This window comes from Cervus canadensis, chromosome 6, assembly GCF_019320065.1.
Source record: "Cervus canadensis isolate Bull #8, Minnesota chromosome 6, ASM1932006v1, whole genome shotgun sequence".
Taxonomy (NCBI): domain Eukaryota; kingdom Metazoa; phylum Chordata; class Mammalia; order Artiodactyla; family Cervidae; genus Cervus; species Cervus canadensis.
In genome coordinates this window covers 61472206-61496767 of record NC_057391.1, presented here as the reverse complement: position 1 = coordinate 61496767, position 24562 = coordinate 61472206, and positions in this window count along the sequence as shown.

Below are 24562 nucleotides of genomic sequence, written 5' to 3'. Positions count from 1 at the left end.
AGCCATATAAATAAATAAAAATAAATAAATATTTTTAAAAATATTTCTCTTTATTTAATTCAGTTAAATACCACTTTACTGTATAGCACAGGGAACTATATTCAAAATCTTGTAATAACCTATAATGGAAAAGAATCTGAAAAAATACATACATACATATATTTTTCAGATTCTTATGTATCCTTTATTCAGTCAATGTTTTTTCAGTGCTTACTGTGCATTAAGCACAGTTAACATACCAGGTGCTAGAGACCACCATAAGCAAGACAAAGTCTCCGGTTACATATAGCTGACATTCTGGTGGGCACTATATGTGGTCATGTGTGCCAAGAATCATTTCAAAGACACTTCAGATAAGATTCAGTTTTAAAGAAGACTATAACAACACAGTTTTCTCTGTCTAAGTGGCGCCAGTGTCTCAATGCAGGAGACATCATAGACGCAGGTTCAATCCCTAGGTCAGGAAGATCCCCTGGAGGAGGGCATGGCAACCCACTCCAGTGTTCTTGCCTGGAGAATCACATGGACAGAGGAGCCTGGCGGTCTACAGTCCGTGGGGCTGCAAAGAGTTAGACATGACTGAAGCAACTTAGCAGGACCATAGCAACAGTTTTGTCTGTCTACAGGCAAGAGATTAATGGGTTGATGTCCTCTCGAGCTTGATCCTGATTATTTCACCCCTATGTAAATATATTACTTCTGTTTTATAAGCTACCAGAAGACTTTCTATTATTGATTTTCCTCAAAGTGGCCTGTTTCCTTTTCAAGGTGTCTGATCAGAAGGAAAGAGCACTGTTAGGGTCCCTTGCCCTAGACAGTACCACTTTTGCCTGTGAAAGACAAGGGAATGTAAACAGTATGAGTGAGCCATGAAAAAATTCATCAGCACATGTCTTTGTCACTCCAGGTTCTGCTATAACAGAGCACCATAGACCCAGTGACTTATAAACAGCATAAACTTTATTTCTCACTGTTCTGAAAGCTGGGCAAGTCTGACATCAACATGCCAGTGGATTCTGTATCTGGTGAGACCAACTTTCTGATTTAAAGACAGCTGTCTTCTCACTGTGTCCTCACATGGCAGAAGGGGCAATGGAGCCCTCTAGGGTCTCTTTTATAAGGGCACTAACTGCATTCATGAGGGATCCACCCTCATGATCTAATCACCTCCCAAACGCCCCAACTTCTCATACCATCACATTGAGGGTTAAGATCTCAAAATATGCATTTTGAGGGGACAGAAAAAAATCAGTCTGTAAAAGCAGAATATTTTCAAACACAGATGGAAGATAATGCCAAATCAAGCTCTATTATAACTTGACTTTCACTGACAAATCTCAGCTCAAACTACAGACAGAGAAGACTGACTCAAGCAATAAGATCTAATACCAAGTGTATACATATTGGTTTGAAAAGTCACGATACTGAAAATCAGAATAAGTTTAGGACCCAACTTCCAGGGCTAATGGCTTTGAATCTGTTAAAAACAAAATTTAGCTGAGTAAATATATGAAGATCAAATTGGGTTTATTCACTGATTCATGAATCAGGCAGCATCCCAGCTACTAAACAGAAGCATACTCAGAAAGGGTGTACAAAATGAAAGGTTTTTATAGGCAGGAGGGTGAGGCAAGGAAGCTATTAGCAATAGAAAAGAAAAGATCGTTTCAGGCCAGGTCATATTCTTTTGGACATAAGGGTGAAGGTCTATCATACAGACCAACTCTTCTTTTTTTCGGGTGGGGAATGGAAAGGGCCCGTGAGACGTATTACCTCATTGGTGCTGACCTGAAAATTCCAGACGGGCCAATCACATTCCTGGGGAAGGTTGAAACTTCAAATTAGGTCAGTTATTCAATGGAGATTTTATATCATGGGTTATCATGCAAGTGACACCAGTTTGAGCCCATGGTTTTTCTCTTTAACTTCCGTAATCCTGTCCAATTTGTGGGAAAGCCATCAAACCTCATAAGATCTCAGCTTCATCATCTGTGAGATTGTGAAGTGGGATCAGCAATCCTACTCATAGATAAGAATCAAATAAAATAGCGTAATAGAATATAAAGCCTAAGCAATGGTCTTGATGCTGGGACATGGTAAGGATGACCTGCAGAGGACCACATCAGTAGGATTCAATCACAGAAACAGAACCAGTGGAGATTCGTTGCAGAGAATTGACCTTGTGCAATTGTGGGGACCTAGATATACAGTCCCTATGAGGCTGTTGTCTCCTCCTCTGGTGCTGGAGCGAGACTTACACAGGGCAAAAGAGAGGATGGCTGTAAAGGCTACCAAGGGCAGGCTGGAAGCCATAGGCACTAACTGAAACCCCTCAAGGGTAGATAAATTCTGTGTCTGAACTTGGTGACAAACAGAACTAGACCCTTCATCACAGAGCTAAACACACATACCTGGCCCAGGAGACAGAGAAACTGAAGCAGGGTCCAAGGGAAGGAGAGCTCTGCAGTCTAGCTGCTATTCCACACCCATCATAAAGTGACTCAGCAGATCAGCAATAATACCTGCGAGCTACAGGATGGCTGATGCTTCCCTTTAGTTTTCCAAACCTCCCAAGAATTTTCCTTCAGTTCCTCTGTCACCAGAAACATACAAGAAAATGAATTCTGGTAATGTGGTTCAGTCTAGCCAAGTTGACACACTACAAAACCATCACAAATCTCTCAGTTACTGTCAAGGAGCAAGAAATTTCCCTCTACCCTCTACCTTCTTCTAGCTGGTCTAATTAAATTGACATGAGACAGATCGATAGGTGAAATCAAACAGAAGTTTAATAACATGTATACATGGGAGAGACTCAGGAGAACTGAATAACTCATCTAACTGGCCCAAACCCTCACCTTACATACTATCTTCAGCTAAAGACAAATGAGGATGAGGGCAGGGTGGTTGGGGCTTCAAAGGGAAGGAAGGCAATTCACATGAAGACAGAAAAGCACATGCTTGGTAAACAAATATCTGCTATGCTTTATTCCCTGAGAGACAACAGGACGCAGAGTGGACACTTATCTCTAGGATGTGCCTAGAGGTTCCCCCAGCAGGCTTAGCCCAGATTCTGTACAGATATCTCTGGTGAGAACTCTATTGCAAAATAGACCTTCTATCTCAATTATTTAGGCAGCTGAGAGAGGAGGTCCAAGTTTCTTTCTGAGTATTTTGGACTTATTGTTTTCAGCTCGAAATAATCCACATGGCAAAGAGATATTTTGGGGTGGCAAACTTTGCTTCTCTCTGTTACACTTGGGAAATTGACATAGTAATTTTCACATTGTTATCCAGATCCATGTCACCAAGTTCTAAAGCTCCAGTATTGCAGTGGTAAAGAATAAAAACTCTAAAGTCTTCCTGACATAAGTTCAAATCCAAGATTTACAACTTTCTTATTTAGGGACATAGAGCAGGCAAATTACTAAACTTGTGCCTCAGTTTCCACACCTGTAAAACTGGGATTATAATACCTGCCTCATCGGTCACATCAAAGATTAAGGGAGATAACACAAATAAAAATTCTAGAATAGTGTCTATTGTGTTGTCAGTGCTCAGAAAGTAATAAGTTATTATTCTAATGGCCACTCCACCATCAGCTCTGAAGAACTCAGTACATTAGAATCAAATGTCTGAAGAGATTTCCAGAGATCTCTTTCCACTGCTCAGCCACCGGTGTGTGCTGAGGAGGAGTGCAAAAGAAGTATTCAAAGGACATTCTTGAGGCAAATAAGAATGGAAACAATTTATACATTGAATCACAGAGGCTGACTATTTTCATATTTTCCCAGCTGCCGGAGACATTTGCTGAAAGAACAAAAGTATTTTTGATATGTTATGCTTCCAAGTCGACTTGCATAGTAGGTTCCCCAGAAAAAGTATATAATAGGCTAGCCAAGTTATGTTAGGCAATATATGTCAAGAAATCTAGTTATGAGTATCGACTCACACTCTGGGGACAGACTGCCTGGGTTCAATCCTGGCTCCATCTTTTATTATGCTTAGGCAAGTTTTGTAAACTCTGTCTCCTGGTCTACATCTGTAAAATGGGAATGACACTAGCATCCATGTTGTAAGTCCCTGTGAGAATTAATGAGCTCAAATACTAGAACAGTGAGCATAGTAATCATTGGGCAAGTGCTTCCTATCATCACCAGTGTGGTCATCATCACTGTCATCACCCACAGATCGCTCATCTCCTTTCAGTCAGGAATTAGAACCTGTAAACTCAGGTCTGTGCGTGTAAGTCGATTCAGTCATGTCCAACTTTGAGACCCTGTGGAACGCAGCCTGTCAGGCTCCTCTGTCCACGGGATTCTCCAGACAAGAATACTGGAGTGGGTTGCCATACCCTTCTCCAGGGGATCTTCCCAACCCAGGGATCAAACCCATGTCTCTTACATCTCCTGCATTGGTAGGCAGGTTTTTACCACAAAACTCAGATCTATCCACCCTCAACAGGAAGCATGAAAGCAGCAAAGCAGCAAAGAAAACTTGACCTCCACCTGAGGACCAGCATTCAACCTCTCTAATACCTATATTTCTACATACTATAACCTACCTGTTCATTTTACCTTGGCAGTATTTGACTCCTCACCTGCCCAGATCTAGGCCAAGTCTCTATCTTTTGCTGTATTTCAAGACCCTCTTCTTCGCCAGCTGCAGCTAGCTCCCACTCACACTTGAGTAATGTTTTGCTGTTTCAATCGATAACTTGTGTCTTAAGCTTTGTGACCCCATGGACTGTAGCCTGCCAAGCTCCTCTGTCCATGGGATTTCCCAGGCAAAAATACTGGAGTGAGTCACCATTTCCTCCTCTGGGGGATCTTCCCAAACCAGGGATAGAATCCATGTCTCCTGCATTGTCAGTTGGATTCTTCACCACTGTGCCACCTGGGAAGCCCTCCAGAGTAACAGTCCATGACAAAGGACTTCTGTGACACTTTTGTGCCTAAAGGGAATTGGTGTCATCATTTTCCATTACTTATGTTCACAATTCAAAATAACAACTTGTTATTATTATATTTCACAACCTCACTGTCCTAAAGAGAAGGTAATGTTTTAAGCCCTTTGCTCACCCACTGCAAAGCATCAGATGGTTGCAAACTGAGCCCTGCTGCTCTATAAAAAAAAAAAACATAGCTTTTCTCAAATGTTTGCTTTTCCACTTGCACCTGCACTCCACCATAATAATAAAAACTAAAGAAGTTTAAATAGAGATGTGTCTAATTCAGAACACAAATGCTTAAGGAAAGATTTCTGTTTTTAGAAGAGATTCCTATAAATGATTTAGCAAATTTGAGCATATAACCTGTCCAATGTGCTAGCACACTTTGCTCCAAGCAGCCAATTTTGCAGGCAAAGCTGTGGTTTTCTTGTTCCTTCTGTGAGTGTGGCTGCCATTTCCTCACGGCCCAGCCCTCAGTGATGCACAAACCAGGGATGTATTTCTCATTTACGCATAAAAGTGGTTTCCTTAAATTACGAGCCCCAAAGTTCCAAGACACTCACAGCCTGGGTGGCCACACAGGTATAAGTGCATAAAAGTCTGTTCTTAGTGTGGCTCACGGAGTGAACGTATTCACTTCAAACAACTCATCTCTCTGGAACACGCCACACAGCACTCCATCGGGGAGAGGCATATTTGTGGTCATAATGTACTACAGCAATGGCACAAGGAGACACACACCAAAAGGAGTTAGAAAACAGACAAGCAAAATAAATCCAGCTTTTTATAGGCTAGGATCCCTCCCCTCCCCTCCCCCACCACCCTGCTTTGAAACATCTTAGCTCCTTGGAATTCAACAGAAATGCCAAAAGGGAGGTTATGTCCATGAACCCAACCAGAAGCCCAACAGTAGCAGACATTAGAATCTACCCTTCCAAAAAGAATAAAAAATAAATATACAGAGATTTGGGGGAAAAGGGCCTCTTAACTTTTGGATAATTGTACAAAATAAGACTCCTCTGGCTCCCGTGGGTGGTGCCAGGTTGCTGGGGAGGTGTATGTGCGGCAGAATCTGGGCCTAAGGAGAGCAAGTCAGCGCACCCCATAGCAGGCCCCAGGCTCCCCACTCCCCAGAGACTGAGGGCCCTGCCACCAGACGAGTCATTTCTGCTGTACTGGGGAAGAGGAGGGGACAGAGAAGAATCTGTCCACCTGGAATTTATGCTAGTTCTTTGTATTCAGCAAATTCGTTTTCCCTTCTGAGCAGGTCCTAGAGTCCCAGAAACTTGTTCTTCTAAAAGCCAAGAAAAGTTTTTTAAGGGTTATAGCTGTTTGCCTGGAAAATTTAACTCAAATTGAAAATCCCAGTTTCCTATAGGCAATATGTGCTATGCTCCTTTTTCCTCCTATGCACCTAGGAATAGAATTATTATTGATTATAAAGTACATATTTGCCTATTAAAATAAAATTGCCAAGCTGAGCAATGCCATGATAAGTCATTATGAATGCATGAATTTGATTCTGTCTGGTTATATGTGCACTTGGACTAAAATTGTCTACAGATGTATTTTTGACTAAAAAATAGATACACCCATAAAGAGTTGCCAGGAAATCTTTGAAAATAGAAATGTATCTTTTGAGTGCTGGGGAGCTCATTATTTCCAAGAGCCCTGAGATGAATGATTTAGTACAGAAACAATGTGTATTTATAGAGGGCTTAATGGGTGAAGGATGTGGAAGAAATATAAGACACAACCTTTGCCCTCCATCAGATTCCAATTCAGGGAACTGAATCAAGAATTTAATTTTTTATTTATTGGATTTTCTTAAAACAAGGCCACCTGTATAATATATAGCACCAAGAAGTCCCAATCTCACTGTGTGCCCAGGGAAGCAGACTGCAATGAGACCATGTGGTCAGATGATGCCCCTCCCTCAGAGCTGGGACAGGTCTGAACTTTAGATACTTTGATTCATCCAACTTGCAAAGGGGATTTGCCCAGGACTGAGCAATTTCTGGGGCTTTCTAGGTGGCTCAGTGGTAAAGAATCTGCCTGCCAAGCAGGAGACACAGGTTCGATCCCTGGGTTGAGAAGATCCCCTGGAGAAGAAAATGGCAACCCACTCCAGTACTCTTGCCGGGAAATCCCATGGACAGAGGAACCTGGCGGGGTACAGTCCATGGGGTCACAAAGGGGTCAGACATGACTTAGCGACTAAATAGCAACAGTAGCAGAGCAACCTCTAAGGAAAGTTAAGTAGTCCCTCTTCCTCCTCTTTCCAGTGTCTTCCCATGGCATAACTGTAGTTGGCTCCTTCATCATATTTACACAAGCATGTGGACACAGACACACTTACAGTTTCCGAGGTCTTGGGCTGCACATCTCAGTTGTCTCAGCCCTTCACCCGGAGGCCTCACTGGAATGAGTTCAGCATCACCAGCTCCTAGTCCAGGTCCTCACTGAATTTGTCCCTCCTCCTTCCGTTTCCCAATCAGAGAAGAATCAGAGGCAAGATGGGAGGTTTCTATGAGTCCCTCAAATCACACGGTTGGAGTAAGAAGCCCTAGTCCATCTGCATCTAGGTCCTACACTATCCTGAACAAAACGAGAACACATTCATCTCCACTTAAATGCAAAGATTCTTCACTCTGTTGGTTCGGGTGTAGATGAGAGCGTGCTCAGACAACTGAGAAGGCCCTGGGGGTTGCCCAGACCAGGTTTAAATGGCAAAGGACTGTTGGTGGTTTAAGTAACAGCAGTAAGTGAATCAGAAAGAATGCTGCACCCTCAGGACCCAGGGAAAGTTAGAGCCCACGGGTCCAACCCTTTACGGACAGTGAAGTGTTTCTATTTCAACACGTCTAGCTCTTGACCCTGCAGGCTTGGCTACATCCTCTACACACCTCTCCTCTTTGCTTTTGTGACCATGCCCTCCTGGTTTTAATCCGTTTCTCCACTAAGAATAATAATAGCAGCAACAACAACAATTGTTTTCATAAGTTATAAAGATAACTTATTTATTGAGTGCTTCCTCTGTCCTCAGACCTAGTGCTCAGTATATTTTGAAGCACTATCTCAAACATTAAGCCCTAACCTCTCACTTCATTCTCCTTCCTCTTTCTCTCCTATAGACTTAAAAACTACCCTGTTAGCTAATCATTCCTGAATTGCTATCTCCAGCCCAGTATTCTTTTTTGCACTCCAGACCCACAATCTAACTGCCAAGCTGGCAACTCCTCTTAACTATTTCTTGGGCATCTCAAAGTGAGCTTCTCGAATCTTTCACCATGAAGACAAAAATATAGGGGTCATTCTGACACTTCCCTTCCCAGCCTGTCCTCCACCAACCTTGTCATGACCATCTCCACAATGTACATTGAACCTGCTGCTCTCTCCCTTCCACAGCCACCTCCCTGATGTGAACCAACGCCATCACCTTGGAGCCAGGCTTCCTGCTTTCATTCTTAGCTAATGCCAACCTCGTCTTTACAAAGTAGTCAGAATAATCTTTCCAAAATAATGCACTTTTCAAAATAAGATGGTCTCTTACCTGCACAAAACTTTCCCTGTGGCTTCACAGGGCCCTTGGAAGAGAATAGAATCTTCATGCAGCCTCCGGCCATCTCTGCAGCCTCACTTCTCACCACCTCCCCCTCCTTCCCTCTGCTTCAGCCACAACTCCTTCTCCTAAACACACCAATATCATCTCACTGCAGGATTCGCCCACAAGGTTGCTCTCTCTGCTCTCTTGCTATCAGTCTCCCTCCCTAAACTCTACTTTTTTTTTTCAACAAAAAGAACAAGTGAAAATGTAGTAAGACAAAATTGGGAAAAGGAGAATGGGGAAAAGGGGAAGATTATGTGATTTAAATTCCTCGGCTTCCATAAAAGGCAGGTACCACTTAGAATTTATAAAACATGAAATAGAGGAACAAGACTTCAGAACATAAGTGGCAAGTAGGTCACCCCTTGGAATGGGATAGATGTCAGGAATGGGGCAGACTTTACTTTTCAATTTATACACTTCTATACTTTTGTATTTTTATTAACACGTGCATGCATAATGTTAATAATATATACAATGAGATGAGAGGGAAAGAGTAATGCTAATTTAACAGTTCCTATCTGGTTCTAATCCAGGACCTGGTGTGCATGCTGAGACCACTTCCCCAGCTGCCATATTTGTCAGAGGCCAGAGGCAAAAGTCCCCTTTCCAGCGCCAGCTTCTCTGCAATTGCTTTGATGTGATAGGGCTAAAATCCACAGCACCTGCCCATGTAACTGACCCTAGGTTGTAGGCCTCTCTGGCATATTTTTGAATATGAATATTTTGACTCACCCTTTGTGAGGAGAAGGACCCCACAGAGTTAGCACGATAACTGGAATACAGTATTGAGTACATATTTTCTGAATGCTGTTGTTGTTTTGGGCTTCCCTGGTAGCTCAGCTGATAAAGAATCTGCCTGCAATGCAGGAGACCTGGGTTTGACCCCTGGGTTGGTTGGGAAGATCTCCTGAAGAAGGAATAGTCCAGTATTTTGGCCTGGAGAATTCCATGGACTGTATAGTCCATAGTGTCTCAAAGTTGCTAAGTTGTGTCTGACTCTTTGCGACCCCAAGGACTATAGCCCTCCAGGCTCTCTAACCATAGGATTTCCCAAGCAAGAATACTGGGTTAGAATACTGGAGTGGGTTGCCATTTCCTTCTCCAGGGGATGTTCCTAATCCAGGGATCAAACCCAAGTCTCTGGTGTCTCCTGCCTTGGAAGGCAGATTCTTTACCACTGCGCCATCTGGGAAACCCAAGTCTGAGTCCCTATGGTAGGTATTTACGGGTATCAGTTGGTGTGTATATGTGTGTGCTCAGTCATGATAGCCCCAGACTCCACAGGTGAAGGACTCAGTCCCACTGAAGACAGTGAAGACCACCCCCACTTCAGATGCCAATTGCCAATCCAGGTTGTCTGTCACCTGTGCTTCTGGCATTCAGCTAGAGGTTGTAACTGCTAATGACCCCTTTTTTGGTTTTGATTAATTGGCTAGAGTGGCTCACAGAATTCAGAGAAGTGTTTTACTTCCTAGATTACTCATTTATTATAGCTCAAGGATAGCCAGATGGAAGAGAGGCATAGGACAAGGTGTATGGGAAGGGGCATAGAGCTCCCAGGGACCCTCATGGTGTGCTGTTCTCCCTGAATCTCCACATGTTAACTAACCTGCCAGCTCTCAAACCATGTCCTTTAGGGATTTTATGGAGGCTTCATTACATAGTCATGATTGATTAAATCATTGGCCATTGGTGAATGTCTCAACCTCCAGCCCCTCTCCCCTCCCCCGAAGTCAGAGCATGGGGCTAAATGTTCCAACCCTCTGAGCACATGGTTGGAACCCTTGAGAACTAGTTCTTATCCTTAAGTTACCTAAGTGCTTTCCAAAAGTCCCCTCATTAGTATAACAGAAGACACCTTTATGGCAGTCATCCTGTAGGAAATTCAAAAGGTTTTAGGAGCTCCTTTCCAGGCATGGGGACAAAGACCAAATACGTATTTCTTATTTTAAATCCCAATATCGCAATATGTCAGCTTGCAGTGTGGCAGCTGCCTTCCCTAACAGCACACAAATAAAAGAGAGGGAAATGGAAGCTGGCCTTTTGGAAACCTAATCTCAAAAGTCTCATCCAATTACTTTTGCCATATCCATTTCCAGTAGTCATGTATAGAGGTGTGAGTTGGACCATTAAGAAGGCTTAACACTGAAGAATTGATGCTTTTAAACTGTGGTGCTGGAGAAGACTCTTGAGAGTTCCTGGGCTGCAAGGAGATCCGCCCAGTCAATCCTAAAAGAAAACAACCCTGAATGTTCATTGGAAGGACTGATGCTGAAGATGAAGTTCCAATACTTTGGCCACTTGATATGAAGAGCTGGCTCATTAGCAAAGACCCTGATTTTGGGAAAGATTGAAAGTAAGAGAAGAAGGAGATGACAGAGGATGAGATGGCTGCATAGCATCACCGACCCAATGGACATAAGTTTGAGCAAGCTCCAGGAGATAGTGAAGGATAGGAAGCCCGGAGTGCTTCAGTGCACGGGGTCTCAAAAAGTCGGACGGACATGACTGAGTGACTGAAAAACAACAACGATTTATTAGAAGCAAGTCACTAGATTCAACCCACACTCAAAGAAAGTGAAAGTGAAGTCGCTCAGTCGTGTCTGACTCTTTGCAACCCAATGGACTGTAGCCTACCACGATCCTCCATCCATGGGATCTTCCAGGCAAGAGTACTGGAGTGGCCTGCCATTTCCTTCTCCAGAGGATCTTCCCAACCCAGGGATCGAACCTGGGTCTCCCCACATTGTAGGCAGACGCTTTACCATCTGAGCCACCAGGCAAGTGGTTACACACACTCAAAGGGAAGGGATTAAACCTGGCCATGACTACCAGGAGGCAGGGGACATTGGAGGCCATCTCAGAAGCTGCCTACCAGAGTGGGCAGGCAGGTACTCCATGTTTATATATATGTTTGCCTCCTTATTATTAAAGCTATATAGTATTCTAAAGTAAAAATGTAGGAATTAGATATTTGAGCAATTCCCTATTATTATTAATTTCCCACTAATTTTGCAGTAATCATTCTTAAACACATACATTTTCACATTTATCCAATGATTTCCTTAGGTATTATTTCTAGAAGTGATATTGCTGGGGCAAAGGATCTGCACAATTTAATTATTCATGTATATTATTTAATTGCCTTCCACAAATGCTGTACCAATGTACCTCTCAATGATTTCTGGCTAGTACTTTACATATTAAACATTGAAATGTTTTAATATTACTTTTCTACTCCATAAGAAATATGGGGATGGTGCCACCTTCTCATGGTTTCTTCCCCATGTTCCTTCGATAACTCCTCTGCTCAGGTATTTGAGGATGCGAAGATGCAACCTCTATAATTGCATACTTCACTTAATTTCTCCCCTTTGCATAGTTTTTCTTCTTCAGAGAGATGCTAGAAGTATTAGACAGGACATTATGCTGCAGTAGCAGAAATTTCAATGGCTTACACGTGAACATTTATTTCCTGCTCACATAAAGTCAGTTTAGATTTTGAAGACTCTCCATAACAGCTTTGCTCCCTATGGGGGTATGGAGCTACTAGCTTCTATCAGATGGTTCCACCAGATAAATACGTAGTATCCTTGGTTGAAGTAGGGGAAAAGAGAGAGCTGAAGAAGTCAAGTAAGAGCTTTTAACCATCTCAGCCAGGAGCTGACTTGTGTCATTTCACTCAAAGAAAGAGTCATGTAGCCCCACCCAAGGATTTTGGTGAACATTCAATTATTAATCACATTTTTAACATTATTAAATATTGAGTAAAACCAATAAACATTTATTTTTAATAAGTTGTCATAGTTGATATGAATAAACATATGCTGACAAATATATGTATTAATAAATAATTTATTTCATATCTATTAAAATACATCTCCATCACAAAACACCACAGGTAAGTACACTTTTACACATAACAGAGGCCTCTCTCCAAGGGCCCAGATATTGTCAGCAAATCAGCCAACTTGCCCTGACTTTGATCTTCTCAGGAAAGTCATATAAAAATAGAAAAGTAAAATCGTAAGTCTGTAACCTTGCACTGCTTCATGCAGACAGACCTGTGCCACTTCACTCCACATGTTGAAATGGCTGTTGCCAGATGATGTATTTTTGAAGTGGACACAACTTGGCAGAGGACTTTTCCACCTCTCCTGTTTCTAATCATCTGTTGCCTGGGCATGTCAGGGTCAGGCTTAAAGACTTGCTAGAACTGGAGTCAAGATTTACGAGAACGAGATGTAACCAGGCCTCTCCCAGAGGTTTGGGAAGAACAGCTGGAGTCTGGCCCTTAGCATCATGACAAGGACTATTAAAAACTAAAGCAGTTTTTTCTTTTTTTTTTTTTTCCTTTTTTAAAGATGAGTATAGAAAGGCAAAAAGTAACTCCAAAGAAATATCAAAGGCATCCTCAGAAGGGGCACCTTTAAAGCAAAAGATTGTAACAGCTCTGGCTCACTACCTCACTCACATTTCAAACTCTTTGTAAACAAAAGGCAAAAATTATTAGGTTTGAGTGGTGGATTTTCCCCCTTGACCCATTCCTGAATGGAGTTGAATCATTCCCACTCACAGCAGTGAGGGGCTGTTTTGTTCTCCAGGCCCCACCCGGTGCTGAGGTAATGCACCCGGCTGTGTTTTTCTGATGAGTGTGCTAGGGAGGGTCCTCTCCGGGAGGAGGCAAGCTGCTGCCCCAGGCTTCCAGGGTGGATGGCAGGCGGCGGGGAGGCAGAGGAGTGGAAGGATTGATGGCTCATGCTGAACACCACGAAGTTCACCTCACCCGTCCTCCTCTTATCCCACCGCTCCCCCAGCCCCCTGCCCCCATCATCCACTCCAAGACCATCCTTCCTGAGGGCTCACCACTCACCCCAGAGAGTTCTAGTTTCTGGAAACTGGTTCCTGTGGCCACACCTCCCATGTGGGTCTGAGGCCCCCCACCCAAGTTCACCTCCTAAGGAAGAGAAAGCCTGAACAGATAACCCAGCACATGCTTCTGACCTTCCAAGGAGCAGCCCTGTCTTCTTCTCCCTGGGACCCCTTTTGTTTCTTGAGTATTTTTCTTTACCTGTTTGATTTAATGTTATTTGTATTTGTGAACATGTCAGAAGACCAGGTAGAGAGAGAGAGTTTTCAATAAAACGAAAAGAAAAGCATTCCATTTACTCAATCCCTTAAGTAAAGTAATGCTTAAAATTCTCCAAGCCACTCTTCAGCAATACGTGAACCGTGAACTACCAGATGTTCAAGCTGGTTTTAGAAAAGGCAGAGGAACCAGAGATCAAATTGCCAACATCCGTTGGATCATCGAAAAAGCAAGAGAATTCCAGAAAAACATCTATTTCTGCTTTATTGACTATGCCAAAGCTTTTGACTGTGTGGATCACAATAAACTGTGGAAAATTCTGAAAGAGATGGGAATACCAGACCACCTGACCTGCCTCCTGAGAAATCTGTATGCAGGTCAGGAAGCAACAGTTAGAACTGGACATGGAACAACAGACTGGTTCCAAATAGGAAAAGGAATACGTCAAGGCTGTATATTGTCACCCTACTTATATGCAGAGTACATCATGAGAAATGCTGGGCTGGATGAAGCACAAGATGGAATCAAGATTGCTGGGAGAAATATCAATAACCTCAGATATGCAGATGACACAACCCTTATGGCAGAAAGTGAAGAACTAAAGAGTCTCTTGATGAAAGTGAAAGAGGAGAGTGAAAAAGTTGGCTTAAAGTTCAACATTCAGAAAACTAAGATCATGGCATCTGGTCCCATCACTTCATGGCATGGGGAAACAGTGGAAGCAGTGGCTGACTATTTTTCTGGGCTCCAAAATCACTGCAGATGGTGATTGCAGCCATGAAATTAAAAGATGCTTAATCCTTGGAAGGAAAGTTATGACCAACCTAGACAGCATATTAAAAAACAGAGACATTACTTTGCCAACAAAGGTCCATCTAGTCAAGGCTATGGTTTTTCCAGTGGTCATGTATGGATGTGAGAGTTGGACTGTGAAGAAAGCTGAGCACCGAAAAATTGATGCTTTTGAACTGTGGTGTTGGAAAAGACTCTTGAGAGTCCCTTGGACTGCAAGGAGATCCAACCGGTCCATCCTAAAGGAGATCAGTCCTGGGTGTTCATTGGAAGGACTGATGCTGAGGCTGATACTCCAATACTTTGGCCCCCTGATGCGAAGAGCTGACTCATTTGAAAAGACCCTGATGCTGGGAAAGTTTGAGGGCAGGAGAAGAAGGGGACGACAGAGGATGAGATGGTTGGATGGCATCAGCAACTCAATGGACATGGGTTTGGGTGGACTCCGGGAGTTGGTGATGGACAGGGAGGCCTGGAATGCTGTGGTTCATGAGGTCGCAAAGAGTCGGACATGACTGAGCGACTGAACTGAACTGAACTTACTGCCTCCACCCCACTTTTCCTCCCCAACCCCAAACACACAATTTTCTTTGCTCCCTATTTCCCTCATTAATGCCTTTACTTATCCCATTGATTTCCACTGTTTTGTGCTACTTGGGAATTATTTTAACTTAAAGTATTAAGTATATACTTTCTTTTGAAAAATGAGAAACATATATACAGATAAATTTTTGCAAGTAATTTCTTAAACCCTCCAGTTTATTTTATAAAAATTGTAAGTAAATTTGGTATTTTTAAATAACTTCATTGTCTTTTACGTGAAAGCAACTTTAGTGAAAGACCATGACTGAGAATTCCCTGGTGGTCCAGTGGCTAATGCAGGGGCCCTGGGTTCAAACCCTGGTCAGGGAACTTGATCCCACATGCCTCAACTAAGAGTTCACACGCTGCAACTAAGATTCCCTGGGTGGTGCAACTAAGTCCTTCTGCAGCCAAACAAATAAGTATTTATTATAAAAACAAATATTTTAAAAAAATTGAGACTAAGGATGATATATTCCTAATGGGTCAGTGGGAACTGTAGGAGCAGCATAGATTCCTTGAATTTAAAGAAAATTGTTAAGTAAACCTACATTGCTGCAAACTATTTATTTAAATTTAAATTCAAATGTATCCTGATCTATTCAAAGACTTTGACTTGCTCTCTATTTGGTAATTGGTATTTTGGTACATATTCCCCTTGAAAAATGGAGAAAAAGATGGGAGTGGGGTAGCATCTTCTTCCTTTAAAGAAGGTTAGAGGCTTCATGTATTGTGCAAAACAAACAAAAAAAGCCATATTCTGGTTCTTTCTCATCATGAGTGAAGAAAATGTCAGCTAAGTATCAAGAAGTCTGTGCAAACTATTTAAATTATTTTAAAAAACACAATTCATCTAAAACCATCTTTTGAAGTGGTGAGAATTTGGTCATGAAAATTTTTAATTTGGTAATAAATAATAGCTTCACAAAATGCACCCTGAAAAATCTTCTAAGATTTTAGTTGAAAACATTTAACCTCCCTAGCCTCCAAAATAAAAATGTTCCTTATTGCTAAACAAGCGGAAAAGTCAACTTATTTGAATTTATTAGCCTGAGATTTTAAAAAGCATAAAAATGGGGTGCTAGTGGTAAAGAACCCACCTGCCAATGCAGGAGATGTAAGAGATGGGGTTCAGTCCCTTGGTCAGGAAGATCTCCTGAAGAAGGACATTGCAACCCACTCCCATATTCTGGCTTGGAGAATTCTATGGACAGAGAAGCCTGGTGGGCCACAGTCCACAGGGTCTCACAGAGTCAGACACGACTGAAGCGACTTAGCACTCACGTAAAAATGGATTCTATTCTTTATAAAGCTTTGTCTGGAGGCTTGCCTAATTCTTCCTCTTTGAGGATACCTAAACAGATGTCTTCCAACCTGATGGGCTTCCCCCCAGGGCTCTGCTTCAGTCTATCCCCAAGGGGCACAGGGTTTGCCTAGCCCCCATAATTGGATGTTTTTGTATGGCTTGGTTAATGGCATTGGCAGAAATCTGGAAGGTGGAAAGCCAAGTTCTTCTGGGATAGGATTGTGGAGAAGGCAGCAGAGCTACTCCAGGTGAGATATTCCGGCTCTACAGTGAGCAACTGCCCAACACAGAGCCAGTAACAGGGGACACTCAGCCACCCAGGCCCTTCTTTTTCCTCTTCTGTTCCCCTCTTTTCACCTCCCACATTCCGTTCCTCTGACTTTCCTCTCCTGTACCCTCTGTTTTCTATCTTTTATTTTTGCTCCATCCTTTTGTCCCTTATGCCTACAAATGGCAACAATTGGCAAGAGAAAGTGAAAGTGAAGTCGCTCAGTCACGTCCAACTCTTTGCAACCCCATGGACTATAGCCTACCAGGCTCCTCCATCCATGGGATCCTCCAGACAAGACTACTGGAGTGGGTTGTCCAAAAAATGGACCTTCTGCTCCCTAAGGTAACTGAGGTTTCTTGAAACCAAATATCTTCATCAGTCAAATATTTATTGAGGGTCTACTATATATCATGCCAAGTATTTGGTATTCAAAGTCCATCCACCCTTTAGAGCATGTTTGTCTTGTTGGGAAGATCGTCAGGCAGATGACTATATAGATTATACCCCATTGGGATAGGAAGAATGATGAAGATGGCATATCAGTCAAGGTGTGCTACAGAAGCCAATCTCACTGTATAAAAGCGTTAATATAAAATTAGGGGATGATGGGCCTACTGGAAGAGATAGGAGAGCAGACACCAGGAAAGCTTTTCTTGAGGGTCAAGAGATTGACAGTGAAGATGGCAAATGGAGCACCTGAGTGTGGATGGAGGAACCACGCTCTCCAGGAGTCTTCAGAGGGGGAGCCTTCAGAGGGGTGTGTGAAGCCCGCACAGGTACAGACGGGCTCAGGGAGAGGGCTGGCAAGCTGCCATGCCTGATCCCACACCGTACTGAGAACAGTGATCTCCACTTCACCTCCACCCCCAAATCTATGGGGTACTCTCATTGGCAAGGTCAAATCTGGAGCTGCACAGGGGAAGTGATTCTAGTAAATAAATTTCCAGCCTTAGACAGAAATGGTGGTGGTCCTGATGGGCAGTGGGGTGCAGATGACTACAGAAAATCCATGATGGCTGAGGAAAGTGTGCTACAGAACTCAGTGAAAGTTAGGGTCCTCTCACCCTGGTGAGGGAGGAAAAGAAAGAGTCTGAAGGAGAGAGGGGTTAAAGAATGAGTCAGTGAGCCAAGCCAGGAGAGCAACAGAGGGCACCCAAGGTTGCAGGCACAGTGTGAGCAGAACCTCGGAGGGAAGCTACAGCAAGAATGTGCAAGGAATTAATTGAAGTTAATTGTAGCAAGGTCCTCCTCCAATTTTACTTTTGTTTTGTATCAGAAAATAAAAGTACTTTTTTCCCCTTTTAAACAGAATCATTCAAGAGCCTCCAAGTATTCATCTAGTGAGGACTTAGGACTTACTCAGCAGGTGACAATAAACCAACATGGTTAAGAGTGTGGGCTCTAGAATCAAACTGAGAACACAACTCCATCACTTAGCTGCGTGATTTCAGGCAAGTTACTTAACTTCTCTGAACCTCTATCTTTTTGTTTGTGAAATGCCAGTAATCACCTCTTTTTGAGATTTTGAGGAAGAATTAAGCTGTTCTTCCCTGATAGCTCAGTTGGCAAAAAATCTGCTTGCTGTGCAGGAGATTCCAGTTCGATTCCTGGGTTGGGAAGATGCCCTGGAGAAGGGAAAGGCTACCCACTCCAGTATTCTGGCCTGGAGAATTTCATGGACTGTCTAGTCCATGGGGTCGCAAAGAGTCGGACGTGACTGAGCAAACTTCACTTTCTTTCATGAACATTCTAAAAGATATCAGCCATTATTATTTTTATATTTTTGACACATGGGGGATCTTCACTTCTTTCAATTTCTCATTTGTTTAATCATATATTAAATGAATATATGAATAATTCATATACTCATAATTGATCTTCAAGGTTCAAAAGCATAAGAAACCCTGATGTTAAAATTATAACAATAATTAGAAGAATAAAAATAATAATTCTACAAATTCAACTCAATTTATCTTCATCAGATTCACAAAGGATATTCATTTCATATAGTTTTTATATATGTAAAGAAATTCCTGGTACTTCAAAGTTACAAAAAATTTTAATGACAATTATTACCTGATACAGCTTTCTTTTGCTGACAATAAAGACTATCCATATTTGACAATAAAGACTATCTATATTATCCATAATAATAAGGTATTATTTGTGCAGAAACTCTTGCAAATGGCAACCTCAAATCTTCTCCCAGATTTAGATTTAAAAATAAAACAGAAAAATCATAAAATTACACCATTTAAGCACAAAGGCAAGAATTACAAACATTGGATAGTAAAAGCATTTTTATCTATTTTATACCATTAAACAATTAAATTTCAACTTACGTTTTCCTGTACCTTTATCTTCTTTCCAAGTACAATGGTATTTTCAGGGTATTTGCCTTACACTATCTCTGGTGGCTCAGTTGGTAAAGAATCTGCCTGCAATGAAGAAGAGCCAGGTTTGATCCCTGGGTGGGGAAGATCCCCTGGAGAAAGGAATGGCAACCCACTCGTCTTGCCTGGGAAACCCAATTGACAGGGGAGCCTGGAGGGCTACAGTCCATGAGGTCACAAAGAGTCAGTCACAACTGAGTGACTAACATTTCACTTTCATACTTTTTACTACATAATTTGCTGGGAAGAAAATTAAATCACATGCATCACTTGTGAAATAGGGAATAGGAAAATATGTCTATATATTGTGCTCGCTTCAGCAGTCTGTATATTATGAATATTATTGAGACTGGAATCAAAATGAAATTGATAATAAAATAAGCCAAAATAAGATTTGATTTACCTAAAATAGCTCCATTATTGTATACCACACACATTATAACATCATTTTTAAAAGAACCTCCAAGAAGTATTAAGAGATTGTATAATTTTAAAAGGGAAAATCAGTCAGTAAAGATTGAGAAACTGCTACAGGCAATGAGGGGTTTTATGCAAAGAATGAAGAATGGATTAAAGAAGAATATTGAGACAAAGAGAACAATTAGAGGATGGTTAATAGAATCCATGAAGGAGGATGAAAACCTGAATAGAAATTGTAATAGGATTCACTGGAGAGGAGAGATGAAGAACAATTTTAGGAGACAAAATTTGCAGGATACGTGATAGAGTGATGTGCTAGAGAGAAAAGTCATAGATGGTTCCCAGTTACTATGTGGCAAGTAATTAATAAGTGCTGGGGGAGGAATCCTTAGGAGAGAAGATTTAAAACCTCAGTTTTAGCCAATCATGGAAGCCAGATTATTTTTTTCTTCCTAGTTGAATATGTATCTCCTTTTCTTCCCTCTTTTTCCCTTTCTTCTACTCCACTTAGCCCCTTTTCCTTTATTCTGATAATAATGACTTACAAAAACTCAGAATATACCTTGAGAGGCTCTGGATTGAGGATAGTGTGGGCGCTTGTGTCTAACTCTTTGCAACCCCATGAATTGTAACCCACCAGACTCCTCTGTCCATGGAATTCTCCAGCCAAGAATATTGGAGTGGGTTACCATTCCCTTCTCTAGGGGAATCTTCCTGATCCAGAGATTGAACCCAGGTTTCCTTCATTGCAGACAGATTTTTTATCATCTGAGCCGCCAGAGAGATAAGGCATATTTTACAAAACAAATGGCTATTCTCAACCTGTAAGCTCAGCCTTAGCTGTGATTGATTGATCCAAGCTCTGATGTGCTTAAATGTCTAACACATCAGATTAGGAGCTACTTGACAGAACCTTTGGTTGGGTTTGTCTTAGTGCCCATCGTAAGGAAGGGCCTCAATGTATTACAGTAAAAGGAAGAAAGGTGAGAAGAATAGGAAGAAAGGGTGGAAAGAATGGAAATAAAAGGGAAGGAAGAAAGAAAACAGAAAATGGAATGAGAGGAAGATAAAGCTATTTTGACATGCTAAAATACCCAGTTAATTCAAAGGATATTTCCAGGAAAAATTCTCATTAACCTGAATGAGGTTCATGTGCCTGAATCTCTTCTATGTCAGTGATGCTGTAAAGTTAAGGATTTATGATCTGCCAAGAGTACAATTTAGCAAGAAAGGAAGATTTGAACCAATATAAATTAAATAACCTAAAAAATAATTTTCTATTAACAAAAAAGAAGTAAAAGAATATATGCCAAATAAGCAATTAGTTCAGTTCAGTTCAGTCACTCAGTCATGTCCAACTCTTTGCGACCCCATGAATCGCAGCATGCCAGGCCTCCCTGTCCATCACCAACTCCCGGAGTTCACTCAAACTCATCTCCATCGACTCAGTGATACCATCCAGCCATCTCATCCTCTGTCGTCCCCTTCTCCTCCTGCCCCCAATCCCTCCCAGCATCAGGGTCTTTTCCAATGAGTCAACTCTTCGCATGAGGTAGCCAAAGTATTGGAGTTTCAGTCTCAGCATCAGTCCTTCCAATGAACACCCAGGACTGATCTCCTTTAGGATGGACTAGGCAATACATGGGTATTAGATTAGATGCTAGGAAAAATTCCCTGATGGTGGAGGTACTAATATTCTCAAAAACATCACTAAGGGAGGATATTTCAAGTCTATGTTGAGATTTTACAGGAAAGCCAAAAGGAAAAAGAAAACATACAATATGACATGTACAGATAAGTATTTCCAAAGGTAATTTGAAGGCAGATCTCCACTCATGTTTCATTTTCCAGGCACATTTATTTCTTTGATGATCTTTTTTTCATGTGGGCCAATGATTAAAATTTTGAGTTGTGATTATGATTATTCATCTATCTTTTCAAACAAAATTTTTAACTTGAAAACCTTTTTGTCTCAGTCACTGAATGGCCTCATTTTTGAAATCTCATACCTAGTGAAGGTTTAAATCATGATACTCCACATTCAATAACTATAGACAAGTTTAAAAGAACATGTTCTTCAGAATAAAAACCCAGACACTGTTAGCAAGTCACAACACAAACACTCCTGTTGCTATTTTAGTGTTTTCTCTGTGCCTACATCTCTGGCCACATCTAGGGAGATGAACCTAATGAAGTGGTCCAGCTACAGGGGTTAAGAGCTACAAATGCTTAATAAAAACGTTACTCTAAGAGGACCAAAAAGAAGGATTAAAGGACAAACTAAGCAGGACTCCCTTACGCCAGGGACTCATAAGATCTTTTATGGTGAAGATTTTTCAGTGCTTTCAGGTCAGCATCTGACCTTGCCTCAGGCAAAACACTTTTCTGGTCCAATTCTCTTGCCTGGTTTTGGAGAGTACTGAACAATCTGATGTACAGAAACCCCAAATGCAAGTCCCAGCGTCCCAAGTTTTAATTTTAAAGGACACCAAATTGCCATAAAGTCCTCAAGAAGTGTAATTTCTAAGCAAGCAGCTCTTAGTGGAAGAAGAACACTCTCAATACACCCTGTTGAAACCATTATTTGCAGCAAATCCCAGATTTCTTTTTTTTTTTTTTTTGCCGGGTTATTATGAAGGTTTTGCCCATTCACATGTGAACTGTAAACAGACTGACAGATGGAATCCTTTTGTATAAACAATTTCAGATACACTACTCCTCCATGGCTGTGTCAGTTGTTTACAGTATCAAAAAGCCGCAGATATGCCTAAAAGTAAGGAAAGTCCGTATTTCTGCCAAACATTTGCACAACATCCATCCAGAGTTTGTACCCGGGTGCTCAGAGTGTTGCTGATGAAACCCAGTTTCTCAAGTGTATTTACGACCACTATGTCAACCAGACTCCCCAAGAACCTTCTAGGAGCACCTCCTTCCAGAGGTGCAGCACAAGTCTCTGTGAGGAGGCCGCAGAGATGGCAACACCCATCTGAAAGCAAGCTGGGAAAGACAGGGCTTTAGAGAAATACAACAACAGACAAACAGAAAAGCTCACCTCCTCTCTTCACAGTTTCTCCTCCCAGGCTTAGTACTCTTTCCCCAAGGTGAAGGGTTCATTTCTCTTTTTTCCTGTCACCCAAATTCAGCAGTCTTTGGGAACTTCTTTTCAAACAGTCCACATCTAGTGTTAGAGAACCTGCCTGCTAGTGCAGGAGACATAGGATTCGATCCGACATTCGATTCGAATCCCTGAAGAGACAGGGATTCGATCCCTGCCAGGAAGATTCCCTGGAGGAGGGCACGACAGCTCACTTCAGTATTCTTGCCTGAAGAATCCCATGGACAGAGGAACCTGGCAGGCTACAGTCCATAGGGTCGCAGAGAGTCAGACATGACTGAGGCAACTTAGCGTGCACACAACATACACACTCATTTTAGACTTCTCTCCCTCACCCCCTTCAGTCATTTAGGCACCTTAATTCTTAATTCCCCTAAAGGGAAACTTCTACTAAGGGGATCCTCTTCCCTGGCTACTTAAGCTAGTTGGAATCTCCTTTTCGTTTTTGTCATGTTCTCTCCTACCTCAAAGTTCAGCTTTCCTGTGAAAATGTTTGGCTTCAAAAACCATGTTTTTGAAACATGTTCTCCAAATTGGTAGAACTGAGACAACCTTATCTTGATCCATCCACCTTAACCCTCAAAGTTGTTTGAGATATAATTCACAAGGAATAAAATTCATTCCTTTAAAGTGTACAATTCAGTGGTTTATAGTACATTTACAGTCACGGAGTTGTGCAACTATCAATACCATCTGTTTTAGAACATTTTCATTGTCCTCAAATGAGACCTTGTATTCATTTAGAGTCAATCCCCAACCCCCACCTCACCCCACCCCAACTACCCCAGCCCTAGGCAACCACTAATCTGCTTTCTTTCTCTATCAGTTTCCTTATCCTGGACATTCATATGAGAATTATACAATATGTGGTCTCTTGTGATTTACTTCTTTCATTTAACCTAATGTTTTCAAGGTTCATTCATGTTATAGCATATGTCAGATTTCTCTTTCTTTTTGTTGTTAAATAATATTCTATTATATGAACATATTCCCAGGTGACACAATGGTGACAGAATCCGCTTGCCAATGCAGGAGACACAAGAGACACAGGTTCAATCTCTTGGTCAGGAAGATCCCCTGAAGTAGGTAATGGCAACCCACTCCAGTATTCTTGCCTGGAGAATCCCATGGACAGAGGAGCCTGGTGGGCTACAGTCCGTGGAGTCACAAAGAGTCGGACATGACTGAGCACACATCATTTTATTTTATCCATTCATAAGTTGATGGACATGTGGATAGTTTCTACTGTTGATTATAATGAGTAATGCTACTATGAACATTTGTATACAAAATTTTATGTGGATATATGTTTTGCTTTCTCTTGGGTGTTTAGGTAGGAGGTGAATTGCGGGGGAATATAGTAACTCTTGCTTGGAAAATCCCATGGACGGAGGAGCCTGGCAGGCTGCAGTCCATGGGGTCACATAGAGTCGGACACAACTCAGCGACTTCACTTTCACTTTTCACTTTCATGCATTGGAGAAGGAAATGGCAACCCAGTCCAGTGTTCTTGCCTGGAGAATCCCAGGGCCAGGGGAGCCTGGTGGGCTGCCGTCTATGGGGTTGCACAGAGTCGGACACGACTGAAGTGACTTAGCAGCAGCAGCAGCAGCATAGTAACTCTGCAATTAATTTTTTGAGGAACTGCCAAACTGTTTTCCAAAGCGGCTACAACATTTCATATCCCCACTATCAATATATGAGTATTCCAACTTCTCAACATCCTTGTCAGCACTTACTATTATATTTGTTTTTATTATAGCCATCTACTGGGTATGCAATAGCATCTCATAGTTTGGATTTGCATTTCCATTACAGCTAAAGATTTTTAATATTCTTTAGTGTGTTCAGTTCCCATTTGAGTATCATTTTTGGAGAAATATCTTTCAAAACTTCTGCTCCATTTTTAAATTGTCGTCTTTTTATTACTGAATTGTAAGAACTTTTCATATATTCTGGATACAAGTCCCTGATCAGACATATGATGTACAAACATTATCCATGTTGTCTTTTTACTCTGTTGATGCTATCAC